This window comes from Aegilops tauschii, chromosome 1 (genome assembly GCF_002575655.3).
Source record: "Aegilops tauschii subsp. strangulata cultivar AL8/78 chromosome 1, Aet v6.0, whole genome shotgun sequence".
In the NCBI taxonomy this organism is placed as follows: Eukaryota; Viridiplantae; Streptophyta; class Magnoliopsida; order Poales; family Poaceae; genus Aegilops; species Aegilops tauschii.
The window spans coordinates 456,029,892-456,041,640 of record NC_053035.3 but is presented as its reverse complement, the minus strand read 5'-3'; the positions used below and the strand labels follow the sequence as shown (position 1 = coordinate 456,041,640).

The 11,749-nt window shown below is 49.4% G+C and overlaps 1 long non-coding RNA gene across 1 annotated transcript; it reads left to right on the top strand.

Annotated features, from left to right (window-relative positions):
* Positions 1–270: 270 nt before the first annotated feature.
* On the top strand, positions 271–11,603 carry LOC141025491 (uncharacterized). The gene is made up of 3 exons (XR_012186986.1): positions 271–1,350; positions 2,871–9,058; positions 10,578–11,603. It is a non-coding gene; the product is annotated as an uncharacterized lncRNA (long non-coding RNA).
* Positions 11,604–11,749: the final 146 nt, after the last annotated feature.

Below are 11,749 nucleotides of genomic sequence, written 5' to 3'. Positions count from 1 at the left end.
GCTCCGACCGTCTCTGGCCTCGCCATTAATGCCCAACAGCTCCCACTCGACGTCGTCTTCCCCCTGGACCTCTGGCCCCCTTCGTTTTCTTCTCCGACGAGTCGTGCCAACGCTCGAGCAGTGCGTGCCCGTGAGCTCGTCCTCTTCCTCCCCGGTGTCCTCTTCCTCCGTTCGTCTCCGAGCGCTGCTCGTCTCCGTGACTCTCCGGCGCTCGTCCACTTCCCCCTCGTCGCCTTCCCGTGCCTCCCCGTGACTGCTGAGCACGGCAGAGCCGCGGCCGGACGCGCTCGGCGGTGCCCGGCTCGGGTTCCCCTGCCCCGGCTATAAATAGCCCGTCCGCGCCTCGTCCGAGCTCATCAGCAGCTCCCCCGCCCTCTTCTACGCCTCCCCAAGCGCTCATTCTTCTCGGAGCCCCTCTCTGGCCCCCTCCCCATAGCCATGGCCGCCGCCCCGGCCTTCCCTAATTCCGGCGACCAGAGCCTCCCCTCGCCGTTCCTCCACCACCTCTGCAACCCTCAGGCTCCGGCGAACCTCCACGTGGCCTCAGCCCTCCCGTTACCCCACCACAGCCCCATCTTCTTCGGTGGCCGAAGCTTCTCTCCGCCGCGGGCCCTACTGCTTCTTCTCCCGCGATCCTCGTCGGAAACGGAGACTACCCCGGGGTGCGCCTCCTCCTCCTGAACCCGTGGGTAGGTCGCCCATCGCCTGCCGTGGCCGGACGCGCCGGCAAGCGCCGTCGGGGCGGGCGCCTCCCCTCGGCCAGGCGCGCGTCGATGCGGGAGGTTGAAGACGCCAGGGCCAGGCGGGCCCCTCCCCGCGTGATCCCACCTGTCGGCGAAACGGGGAGCACCACGTTGGATTAAGTGGAGACGGCTTCGGTGAAGTACGCTTTCCCTTGGAAAAGGCGTATTCTGCCACGGCCTCGCACAAGAAGGCGCTTTCCCCGCGCGGAAGCGCATTTCTGGAGAGTACGCTTTCAATCTCTGAAGGTGTATTTCTCCTCTCCTTCGGCCGGGAATAAGTTTCCCTCTCTGGAAAACGTATTTTCATAAAAGACACGTTCTGTTTAAACTACCAGGGGCCTGTTTGTAGAAGTATTTTTACAGACTAGTCCCTGAGCTTTAAACGTCCGTATCTTTTTACCCGTAACTCCGAATAAGGTGATTCCAACGCTCAAATTCTCTATTCGTCGAGCCCTTTTCGATGGGACCATTTTCTTGATGTTTGAACATTCTTAAAATGACCATTTTGCCCTTGCCCGTAAACAGCCCCCTCCGAGAGAGAACTGTTTCCGGCAAATCTTTCCGCGATCGTTTCGCACTTTTTCTCGGAGTATTCCTCGACCCACAGGCAAGCCAACCTCTTATCATGAGCCCCGAACTTGCATGTTGACTTTGCTTGCACCTTGTGTGTGTGTAGTTGCAGTTGTTTCATATCGTTTTCGTCTGCAGTTATTCCATTATGCCTGTCATGCATGCTTGTGTTTTCGTGATATCTTTTGCCATGCTAATTAGAATGTTTTTGTTAATGCCATGTCACTACTCTACTTTATTTTCATGTCATCGTTCTAAATTGCTATGATTATTGAAATGCCCTGTTAATATGCTAGCACTTGGTATTCTCATGTTCTTTATGTTATAGTTGTGCACTTGAGAAGTTCAATATTTTGTTCATGCATTTGTAATGCTACATGCTCATTGTTGCATTCATGTTCATGATGATGGAGAAGGAATTAAATTGACTTAATAATAACAAACCTCCTCCGTCATGGATGGGATCGAGTCATAGTGCCACCAAATCGAAGTTTTTAAGTGCAGCCACATTTGCCTATGTGGGAAGGCCTTAATGCGATCTATTGTCGTGCCTCTTGTCGGTGCCTCCAACTAGGGAAGGTTATGGGCGTGCTTACCCTGATCAGGTAGGCGGACATAACCTTGTGTGCCCGTTTTTGATATTTTTGGTACCGGTCCCCGTGAGGGACGTTTTGGCCACGACGGTGGTCGTTGTGTCTTTGGTAGCCACGGGGCCACCCAGGACTAGCCCAGTTGGGAGTGGGTCGGAGTGGCCGGGAGAGTGTCATGGCAGTAGGTCGGTTTCGTCGGAATGTCGTTGGTCCACCCGAATGGGATGACAAGGCCATGGGTTCTGTGCTGTGGGTACAGCGTGCTACCTCTGCAGAGTGTATATAAAGTCTATCGATAGCATACAGTTCGTAGTAGGTCCCACTATCAGGTCTTGGTCGAAATGGAGGATAAACCTGAAATAATTAGGTTGGTAAATAAAGATGTGGTAACAAGAATATGGTGACTTGGACTATGAGATAGCCGTGAGACAAGGTCTCGATGAGAGTTAGACCAAGTGTGGTCGTAGTTGTGATCGCCGGAAAGATCACCTTCGGTTGCGAGGCAACCTGTTGGTAAGAGAGTCCGAGGGACTCGGTGCACAAGTTTGGTTGCATCGCATGGGTAATATGTTGCATTTAAAAACCAAGGCAGAACAGAAGACAATTACATGGAGTTAACATGCTATGTCTACATTGGATATTATTGGTAGTTTATTTTCAGCATAGTTTCATGATGCCATGCCATGCTTTGATTTATATGTTAAATTATGCCATGATTGAGATGATATGCTATGTCTTGCCATTGCCATGTAGAAGCATGTTTTAATATGCCATGTCATTGTCATGTTAGTGGATGCTATGATATTGTTCATGCTTAGTTGATTTTTATCGTGCCATGTTTAGTAATTGAGGTGGGATAGGCTGTTGCATGCGCTCGGTTCTCGCTTTGTCTTCTGCTTGTTTGGATGCTATGTATTTGGTTGTCTTGCAAGTACATTCAATGTACTGACCTGGCGTGTCATGCCAGTTTTGTAGGTCGTACCCGAATTGTTCGCTTGATCCGTCGTGCTAGGACATAACCTTGCCGGTCCTGTGAGTTGTGGAGCCCAGCCAGAGTTGATGAGCCGCCAAACCAAGACTTCGGCCGCCTTTTTTTAGACTTCCGTTGTCATTTAATAGCCTTAGGGCTATGTCAGATAATTGTATTCATCAATGATGTACTCTGATGCACATGTATTTGATGAATATTATTGTACCTGGAATGCTGTATTATGGACCTGTCGTGCGTCAGGTGTTATCCTGGGCTGACGTGCGAAGGCCCCCTGCTCCATGCGGATCGGGGTGCCACAAGACATGGTATCGGAGCAGCCAGGCTGGCTTAGGTTATCCTAGTATTAGATCACCGCTACCATTAACCAGTAATGGCCCTAAGGGATTTGACCCATCCCTGCATCCGGCATGGCCACTGTTAATCAACAGGTGGCGCAGTCGGGACCGACACGTCCTCACCCCGCTGTCCCCGCCTAGTTATCCGTGGAACGAATAGCAACCATATCCTTTCTGGTCGGCCACACCACTTGCCATTTGCCATTAAGGGAAAGGGGCCACACCATGCGGGCATGTCCCGCATAGCTGCCTATAAATACCTCCTTTCCGCTCGCCATATCGCTCACCCCTCAGTCAACCATGTCCCTGCAGAGAAGCCTAGCTAGTAGCACTCCAGCCATGACTGGCACCTTCAAAGCTCCCAAGTTTCACAGCCGCACCGGTGCCGTCAACCACATTGGCTTTCCACCCCTTCTTGTTGAGATGCTCACCAAAGCCTTTGGCTGTAAGGCTAGCCCCGATTACCTAGTGTTCCAATCGTCACCTGTCCCTCACCTTCATCGCTTTGATGCAAGAGTGTGCATCAGCCTAGCAGCAGATGGCCAGCCGTTGGTTTTTTAGGGTAGAGCTATGCCTACCTCTGATTTAGCCATTCAGGCCGCTGCTGTGGAGGCTATGCTTCACCTCCGAACCAGATACCCGCATATGGCAGCGAGGCGGGATTTCTGCTTTTACCCCATTGTGACAGAAGTGGGAATGCAACCTTCTCCCGCTATCCAAGGAGATGACCCCGCAATCGCTTGCCTGGTGCAGTATATCACCGCCCAGGGGATGATGATTTCCCAGATGCTTGCTGAGTTTAGAACTCTGGACAACGATGCGGTGCGAGTCGTCAAGGAAGCTTACCGTGAGGCTCGTAAATTCGCATCTCAAGTCATTTGCCCAACGCCATCCAAACCAGTGCTATCCTCTCAGCCTGTGTTGTGGCCTAGACCCAACATCATCACCCTCGACAAGGCTCTTTTACGGATCCACCAGCAGCATTTGCTCGGATTAATTTCAGCCACACCCCCAGCAGCCGAACCCCAACCCATAGTGTTGTCAGACGATGAAGATGGAGATTGGCTCAGTCTTCGTCCTCCCGGAGAGCCCCAGCAAGACAAGTCCTCTGCATGACCTCAGTCACGTAGTAAGATGATCAGTCTGTCGGTTCATCCTCGATATGAGGATAGAACTATGTATCCCGGAATGAGTTGTTTCGTTTAGCGTGCAGCGCGTTCGTGCTTTGTTGTATGCTGGTACGGTTGTCATCCGTATGTTGTGTTCCATGTATGCTTTTGTGCTTTTGTTTTTGTATTGTTTTTGCTTGTCTCCCTATCAAGCAGCAATGTTTGACAGGGTTGACACCATGTTGCTAACAAGATTTTAATTAGTAGATCACATACACTAAATAACATTGACTCGCACCGAGTCTTTAATAAAATGCGCGCTGGTGTAGGTATATGTATACCAGGAGTACATATACCCACTAGCATTAAAACACTTTAGTATGATTTGTCTGGTGTGTTTCTCCGTTGCATGACTATTGCCTCTGTCTATTTGCTAGTTTAGATTTTACTGCATACTGCACGCATACCCGGTTCACTCACGAGTACATTCGGGCAGTACTCGGGGAAATGCAAAGTCACATATCCCTCTCTATCTGTGCATACCCCGTGTGCCGGATTTTCAAATTTAGAACCTCGTAGAGGCATTTCCGTCTGGAAATTCCTCGTCTCTAATTCTTTTCCCCGATTTCATTTCCGGAGGAACATTGCCAACTTTATTTCCTCGATCCAGTACATCTACTTCGATACAGATTTCACCCTTGATTCTACCTCGACAACCTACATTTCGTGGAACTATCTGTGAAAATTTTCCGTACTCCGTGTGATTCTTGAGCTGGCGCAGCCACCTCACCTGCATCTGGACCCCACCACCACCATCGGCTCTGCCTTGCGTGGCGCAGGTAGATCGCCACCACCGCTCCACCACAGCACGCGATTACTCCGCCGGCGCAAAGCGACAAAAAATCAAGCATGGTGGAGGACCACCCAGTGCGCCATCTTCTCCCGCGTCTCGAGCCACCGCACCCAACCGCGCGTTGTTCCGAGCTCGATCATTCTTGATGAGAATCAGCAGGAGGAGTGACGAGCCGATCAGTGTGCCCAGCAGCGCCGCGAGGAACAACCGTAGCGCCACCAGGAACACCTCCTCGCCGAAGGAGCTCGGCTCGATCTCACCCAAACCGAAGAGGTAGTAGAGCGGCATTGTGCTTGGGCGTTGGAGGAGAGCCACGCTACCGTTTTTATAGCCCAACCCCGGTGTACGGTGAGCGAGGTCCAGGAGAACCGCTCGTCGCTCGATCACCGGCGTCCAGGAGGCGAATTCGCGAGCAGTGCCGACAAGGTGCTGGCCCGCGACGTGAGTGCTCGCTGCACTTGCGCCGTGCACGCCGTGCACTATGGCTCTAGGGTCCTTATCGCCGTAGGAGCTAGATGCGTGCTGCACCAAGCCGCACGCGAAGCAGCAGCGTAGGAGAAGCAGCAAACCGGAGGTAGAAGAAGGAGGCTGCCAGTGGGCCCTGGACCCACGTGTCAGCAGGTGAAACCACTGTTCACTGGGTGCATCTAGCACTTTTTCGGGAGTTTGATCTCGAATGCCCCTATCCGTGAATATAACCAGGTTTGCCTCTTCTCTCTTTGGGTGTACCAATTATCGGTGCCCGCAACTCGTTTGAATTTAACCAAAGGGTTAAAAATTAACCCCGAGGTTTTTCCCCGGAGTGGTTATTCTTTCAATTGTGTTGTAACCCTAGGAATCTCGAGGACGAGATTCTTTTTAAGGGGGGAAGAGTTGTAACAGCCCCAAAATTGGGTTATCAATTTTTGAGCTGTTATTCCCTTCCTGGCACTCATTTTCAAAATTTTCTCCTGAGTTTGCCGGATGACTCTGAGAAATTTTGTCATTTGCAACCTTTCAAAACCCTGCTCATGTCTTTTTCAGTGGGCAAGACCTCATTTGCATCAGCTCAAACCCTCTCAAACCCTAATTCCAAATTTTTGGAATTTGAATATGCCCTTTGTGAATACAAAGGAGCTCTCATTTTCTTTGATCTGTTTATCCTCCCAATTGTTCCCAGAGATCATCCTATCTTTCGGCACCTTGGATATGCAAAAATATTGCTAAGCCCCATGCAATATTTTTTAATTATGATTTATTCCTTTTCTTGCCTTTCTGAGGACTAAAATCCAAAGGCATAGCTAGCCATCTCCTAAATTCATGAGAATTGGTGGAGTTGATACTTACGCCTAATTCAAGCTCTGGCAATTATATTGGCCATAATTAAATAAGGAAAATTGCCTTTTCCTATTTAATGCCAATATTGCATTTCTGCCATTTTCCAAAGGAACTACTATTTCTATAGCAGAGAAAATTCCCACATAAATTGTGGAGCATGTCCTTGCTATATAATCACTAGTTCCAACCTAATATCATGTTCCTCAGTTCAAAAATTTGGCACATGATCCAATGCAAGTTTCTGCCTTCTCTGAAATTTTGCAAAGGAAGTGCTTTATTCCTAAATCCAATTGAGCTGCAATTCGGCAGGGTGTTTAAAATTGATAAATAACCCATGGATGCCAAATATGAGCTCAATCCATTCATCCTAGCTCCCTGTGCAATTTTTCAAAGTTTCTGACCAGAATGCAACTTTGTGAAGGAAGTACCTTCATAGAGTTTCAAAATGGGACGAAACTTTGCCATCCTATCCTATATCTCAAATAATCATCCCCCACCCAAATTTAGTTCATTTCATTGAACTATGTGAGCACAGGAGCAACTATTGGTTTCTGTCATATTTTTCAGTTTGTGAAGCAAGTGCATTTTATCTTGCTCCATTATGGCCGATAATTTTCACAGGCCTTTTCCTATCTATATGATCCATATCCACAATATTTTGGCTCATTTCATCCAGCCAATTGCCCTGAGGATTTTTCTGAAGTTTTTGGACAGAAATGATAGTTGTGAAGAAAGTACCATTTTGGTGAGTCCATTTGGTATGAACTTTTTACAGCGTCATTGTATGTCCAAATCATCAAGATTTGCCAAGATTTAGCTCAATCCATCACTCCTAGTGAGTGCTTCATCATGATTCAGTTTCTGGGTCAGATTTGGTGGTTGTACAGCAACTATGGTAAATAGTTGTCCAAATTACCTCAAAACTCCCAGGACCGTAGTCCTTTCTACCCTAAGCCTCCCAGACAACCATTTAACCTCTCTGGTTTTATCTCTAGGATGTTGCCAAGTTTGCAACAGCAAACTTGTGCAGCTTGGTTTACTCAGCTCAATTTGTCTCTGCCCGTTTCTTTACCATGGTAATACTCCACTCTGGAAGGACTACGCGGTAGACATGAACTTACATCAGTAAAAACCCCAGAGCGCGCCATGCCAGTGGTGACTACGAGGGCAGCCAGCCAAAACGGTGGTCTAGCCACTGTTCTCGTCGGCAGCGCTGCTCCGACCGTCTCTGGCCTCGCCAATAATGCCCAACAGCTCCCCCTCAACGTCGTCTTCCCCCTGGACCTCTGGCCCCCTTCGTTTTCTTCTCCGACGAGCCGTGCCAATGCTCGAGCAGTGCGTGCCCGTGAGCTCGTCCTCTTCCTCCCCGGTGTCCTCTTCCTTCGTTCGTCTCCGAGCGCTGCTCGCCTCCGTGACTCTCTGGCGCTCGTCGCCTTCCCGTGCCTCCCCGTGACTGCTAAGCACGGCAGAGCCGTGGCCGGATGCGCTCGGCGGTGCCCGGCTCGGGTGCCCCTGCCCCGGCTATAAATAGCCCGTCCGCGCCTCGTCCGAGCTCATCAGCAGCTCCCCCGCCCTCTTCTATGCCTCCCCAAGCGCTCATTCTTCCCGGAGCCCCTCTCTGGCCCCCTCCCCTTAGCCATGGCCGCCACCCCGGCCTTCCCTGATTCCGGTGACCAGAGCCTCCCCTCGTCGTTCCTCCACCACCTCTGCAACCCTCAGGCTCCGGCGAACCTCTGCGTGGCCTCAGCCCTCCCGTTCCCCCACCACAGCCCCATCTTCTCCGGTGGTCGAAGCTTCTCTCCGCCGCGGGCCCTACTGCTTCTTCTCCCGCGATCCTCGCCGGAAACGGAGACTACCCCGGGGTGCGCCTCCTCCTCCTGAGCCCGTGGGTAGGTCGCCCGTCGCCTGCCGTGGCCGGACGCGCCGGCAAGCGCCGTCGGGGCGGTCGCCTCCCCTCGGCCAGGCGCGCGTCGATGCGGGAGGTTGAAGACGCCAGGGCCAGGCGGGCCCCTCCCCGCGTGACCCCACCTATCGGTGAAACGGGGAGCACCACGTTGGATTAAGTGGAGACGGCTTCGGTGAAGTACGCTTTCCCCTGGAAAAGGCGTATTCTGCCACGGCCTCGCACTTGAAGGCGCTTTCCCCGCGCGGAAGCGCATTTCTGGAGAGTACGCTTTCAATCTCAGAAGGCGTATTTCTCCTCTCCTTCGGCCGGGAATACGTTTCCCTCTCTGGAAAACGTATTTTCAGAAAAGACACGTTCTGTTTAAACTACCAGGGGCCTGTTTGTAGAAGTATTTTTACAGACTAGTCCCTGAGCTTTAAACGTCCGTATCTTTTTACCCGTAACTCCGAATAAGGTGATTCCAACGCTCAAATTCTCTATTCGTCGAGCCCTTTTTGATGGGACCATTTTCTTGATGTTTGAACATTCTGAAAATGACCATTCTGCCCTTGCCCGTAAACATCCCCCTCCGAGAGAGAACTGTTTCTGGCAAATATTTCCGCGATCGTTTCGCACTTTTTCTCGGAGTATTCCTCGACCCACAGGCAAGCCAACCTCTTATCATGAGCCCCGAACTTGCATGTTGACTTTGCTTGCACCTTGTGTGTGTGTAGTTGCAGTTGTTTCATATCGTTTTCGTCTGAAGTTATTCCATTATGCCTGTCATGCATGCTTGTGTTTTCATGATATCTTTTGCCATGCTAATTAGAATATTTTTGTTAATGCCATGTAACTACTCTACTTTATTTTCGTGTCATCGTTCTAAATTGCTATGATGATTGAAATGCCCTGTTAATATGCTAGCACTTGGTATTGTCATGTTCTTTATGTTATAGTTGTGCACTTGAGAAGTTCAATATTTTGTTCATGCATTTGTATGCTACATGCTCATTGTTGCATTCATGTTCATGATGATGGAGAAGGAATTAAATTGACTTAATAATAACAAACCTCCTCCGTCATCGATGGGATCGAGTCATAGTGCCACCAAATCGAACTTTTTCAGTGCAGCCAAATTTGCCTTTGTGGGAAGGCCTTAATGCGATCTATTGTCGTGCCTCTCGTCGGTGCCTCCAACTAGGGAAGGTTATGGGCGTGCTTACCCTGATCAGGTAGGCGGACATAACCTTGTGTGCCCGTTTTTGACATTTTTGGTACCGGTCCCCGTGAGGGACGTTTTGGCCACGACGGTGGTTGTTGTGTCTTTGGTTGACACGGGGCCACCCAGGACTAGCCCATTTGGGAGTGGGTCGGAGTGGCCGGGAGAGTGTCATGGCAGTAGGTCGGTTTCGTCGGAATGCCGTTGGTCCACCCGAATGGGATGACGAGGCCATGGGTTCCGTGGTGTGGGTACAGTGTGCTACCTCTGTAGAGTGTATATAATGTCTATCGATAGCATACAGTTCGTAGTAGGTCCCACTATCAGGTCTTGGTCGAAATGGAGGATAAACCTGAAATAATTAGGTTGGTAAATAAAGATGTGGTAACAAGAATATGGTGACTTGGACTATGAGATAGCCGTGAGACAAGGTCTCGATGAGAGTTAGACCAAGTTGGTCGTGGTTGTCATCGCCGGAAAGATCACCGTTCGGTTGCGAGGCAACCCGTTGGTAAGAGAGTCCGAGGGACTCGCTGCACAAGTTTGGTTGCATCGCATGGGTAATATGTTGCATTTAAAAACCAAGGCAGAACAGAAGACGATTACATGGAGTTAACATGCTATGTCTGCATTGGATATTATTGGTAGTTTATTTTCAGCATAGTTTCATGATGTCATGCCATGCTTTGATTTATATGTTAAATTATGCCATGATTGAGATGATATGCTATGTCTTGCCATTGCCATGTAGAAGCATGTTTTAATATGCCATGTCATTGTCATGTTAGTAGATGCTATGATATTGTTCATGCTTAGTTGATTTTTATCGTGCCATGTTTAGTAATTGAGGTGGGATAGGCTGTTGCATGCGCTCGGTTCTCGCTTTGTCTTCTGCTTGTTTGGATGCTATGTATTTGGTTGTCTTGCAAGTACATTCAATGTACTGACCTGGCATGTCATGCCAGTTTTGTAGGTCATACCCGAATTGTTCGCTTGATCCGTCGTGCTAGGACATAACCTTGCCAGTCCTGTCAGTTGTGGAGCCCAGCCAGAGTTGATGAGCCGCCAAACCAAGACTTCCGCCGCCTTTTTTTTAGACTTCCGCTGTCATTTAATAGCCTTAGGGCTATGTGAGATAATTGTATTCATCAATGATGTACTCTGATGCACATGTATTTGATGAATATTATTGTACCTGGAATGCTGTATTATGGACCTGTCGTGCGTCAGGTGTTATCCTGGGCTGACGTGAGAAGGCCCCCTGCTCCATGCGGATCGGGGTGCCACAGGGGTGTTAATACCTTTCAATTACAATGTAATTGCCTAATTCCAAGATCTCATGGTTGTGGTTTTATGAGATGCCAAATTAACCGTTAGATATTTTTATGAGATTTTCTAGCATATTTTTTTATTTTTAATCATATTTTTCTTTTATTAAAGTATTGTAATTGTAATTATAGAAACGTTGATAGAAAGATTTCTATAAAAATTCATGTAAACCAAAGGAGGCCTTACTCCTTTGGTATCTGCTCGGAGAAAAGTAAAAAATGAAAACAAGCGGTGCCATAGGCAGGTGCAAACCAAACGACATATCAATCGTAATCGCATGCACAACTAACTGCAACTTATCCTTTTCACGTCTAGAAGATCATATTCACCGTCTGACTACATTTTTGGTAAGCCTTTTGACGAATTAATATAGGAAGGAATCAAAGTCACAACAAATATGCAGGGTGTTCGTCCTCGTCATCGCATGACATAAGAGTTTTGAAGTCATCGATGGTAGGCCTGTTGCCCCTCTCCTCCATGCACGACAAGGGGATCTTCACCATTTCCATGGCCTGTTGAGGATTGAACTGCCTGTTCAGCCTGCTATCCACCAATGACATGATGTCTTCACTCGCCACCACCTGTTTCAGGGCTTGCACAATCTGGCTCATCTGCAGCCTCTCCCTGCCGTCAGTGGTCATCTGTTCAGTGACCCTACTCCCCATCAGGATCTCCAGAAGTACGATGCATAGCTGTACACATCGACATTGGTGTCGACCTGCAGGACCAGCACCAACTAGGGTTCCATGTACCCCGTCCCCCGCCGGCCGATGCTCCATGAGGGCAGCGGTGGGTGCTAGTGCCCGTG